Below are 2,500 nucleotides of genomic sequence, written 5' to 3'. Positions count from 1 at the left end.
CGTCGCGGAGCCGATCCCGCCGGCCGTTGTCGTTTCTGCGACCCTGAGACGGACGCGGTCCCGGGATGAACCCGAGGCCGCAATACGCGTTCAGATCGTCAATGCTCAATGTGTTCTGCAATTCACATTAAATCACGCAGCTTGCTGCGTCCTTCATCGACTCGCGAGCCGAGTGGTCCACCGCCAAGAGCCATCGTTTGTTTGTTTGCTTTTCGCTCTTCGATTCCTAACCTCGATTCGCCATCCGGCTGAAAAAATCGCGTGACGCCGAGCGGGTCGCGGTCGCAACAAATAGTGCGACAAGCCCGCGCACCGCATGAAGCCTTCGGGCACTCGACGCCGACAAAACAAGTTCCTGATCGCGGGGCGGCGGACGCGCCGAGGCACGTCGCCGTCCCGGTGTTTGCTCTTTCGCTCTTCGATTTTTTTTCTCGCGCTAATGATCCTTCCGCAGGTTCACCTACGGAAACCTTGTTACGACTTTTACTTCCTCTAAGTAATCAAGTTAGATCGTCTTTTCGGGCCAAGACCCAACCGTCGCCAGTCGAGCCCGGGCCCAATCGGAGGACCTCACTAAACCATTCAATCGGTAGTAGCGACGGGCGGTGTGTACAAAGGGCAGGGACGTAATCAACGCGAGCTAATGACTCGCGCTTACTGGGAATTCCTCGTTCAAGCGAAATAATTTCAATTCTCTATCCCTAGCACGACCGGGGTTCATCGGGTTACCCAGACCTTTCGGCCAAGGCGAACACACGTTGATCCGGTCAGTGTAGCGCGCGTGCGGCCCCGAACATCTAAGGGCATCACAGACCTGTTATTGCTCAATCTCGTGTGGCTAAACGCCACTAGTCCCTCTAAGAAGTTAAACGCCGGCCGGGAAGGCCGCGTAACTATTTAGCAAGCCAGAGTCTCGTTCGTTATCGGAATTAACCAGACAAATCGCTCCACCAACTAAGAACGGCCATGCACCACCACCCACAGAATCATGAAAGAGCTCTCAATCTGTCAATCCTCGCTGTGTCCGGGCCGGGTGAGATTTCCCGTGTTGAGTCAAATTAAGCCGCAGGCTCCACTCCTGGTGGTGCCCTTCCGTCAATTCCTTTAAGTTTCAGCTTTGCAACCATACTTCCCCCGGAACCCAAAGACTTTGGTTTCCCGCAAGCTGCCGGAGAGGTCGTCAAAATAACGCCCCCCGATCGCTAGTTGGCATCGTTTATAGTCAGAACTAGGACGGTATCTGATCGTCTTCGAACCTCTGACTTTCGCTCTTGATTAAAGAAAACATTCTTGGCAAATGCTTTCGCAGTCGTTCGTCTTGCGCCGATCCAAGAATTTCACCTCTAACGGCACAGTACGAATGCCCCCGTCCGTCCCTCTTAATCATTACCTCGCGCTCCGAAAACCAACAAAAAAGAACCGAGGTCCTATTTCATTATTCCATGCAACACTATCCAGGCGAAGCGCCTGCTTTGAACACTCTAATTTTTTCAAGGTAAACGTCCCGGCCGCCGCCGACACTCAGTCAAGAGCACCGACGGAAAACCGGAGGTAAAGCCAGAACGAACAGTGCACGCCTTGCGACGGACCGAACGCCTGCGCCCAAAATCCAACTACGAGCTTTTTAACCGCAACAACTTAAATATACACTTTTGGAGCTGGAATTACCGCGGCTGCTGGCACCAGACTTGCCCTCCAATGGATACTCGTTAAAATTTTTACAGTGTACTCATTCCAATTACAGGGCCTCGTTAGAGTCCTGTATCGTTATTTTTCGTCACTACCTCCCCGCGTCGGGAATGGGTAATTTGCGCGCCTGCTGCCTTCCTTGGATGTGGTAGCCGTTTCTCAGGCTCCCTCTCCGGAATCGAACCCTGATTCCCCGTTACCCGTAAGAACCTCGGTAGGCAGATACCGTACCGACGAAAGTTGATAGGGCAGACACTTGAATGATCCGTCGCCGGTGCAAGACCGTGCGATCAGCAAAGTTATCCCGAGTCGCCAACAAGACGAGCCGAAGCCCGGCAGGTTTTTGATATGATAAAGGCGCGCCTCCCGCAAGGTCGGCGCTTTTTGCATGTATTAGCTCTAGAATTACCACAGTTATCCAAGTAAAATTTACGATCAAATGAATCACGACTGATTTAATGAGCCATTCGCAGTTTTACCGTACGCAAGTTCGTACTGAGACATGCATGGCTTAATCTTTGAGACAAGCATATGACTACTGGCAGGATCAACCAGGTAACTATCGGCCGACAAAATACGCGAACGGAGTCTTTCGCTTTCCCCGTCGCGGTATCGCACTGTATTACTCAATCACTATTTTTGCTTAGCTCCTCAAACCCGGCGTAAGCCGCGATCTGGACGCCGTCGACACCGGCCAGACGCCCTTTCGGGCGAAGCCGCGCGCGGGCTGCGTTTGCATACAACACCAGGAACGCCCAACAAAAGCGAACCGAGAAAACTATCACTTGCGTGCGCACCGGCCACCGCAACT

General features: G+C 52.8%; 2 non-coding genes across 2 annotated transcripts; both read right to left on the bottom strand.

The window, feature by feature from the left end:
* Nucleotides 1-38: 38 nt before the first annotated feature.
* LOC145746761 (5.8S ribosomal RNA) lies at nt 39-192 on the bottom strand. The gene has a single exon (XR_014281532.1). It is a non-coding gene; the product is annotated as a 5.8S ribosomal RNA (ribosomal RNA).
* Nucleotides 193-437: 245 nt separating this feature from the next.
* LOC145747528 (small subunit ribosomal RNA) lies at nt 438-2,247 on the bottom strand. Its single transcript, XR_014282250.1, has one exon. It is a non-coding gene; the product is annotated as a small subunit ribosomal RNA (ribosomal RNA).
* Nucleotides 2,248-2,500: the final 253 nt, after the last annotated feature.

The sequence above is a fragment of the Corella eumyota genome, chromosome 3, assembly GCF_963082875.1.
Source record: "Corella eumyota chromosome 3, kaCorEumy4.1, whole genome shotgun sequence".
NCBI classification, from domain to species: domain Eukaryota; kingdom Metazoa; phylum Chordata; class Ascidiacea; order Phlebobranchia; family Corellidae; genus Corella; species Corella eumyota.
The sequence above is the reverse complement of the archived record's forward strand: the minus strand, read 5'-3'. Positions and strand labels throughout refer to the sequence as shown.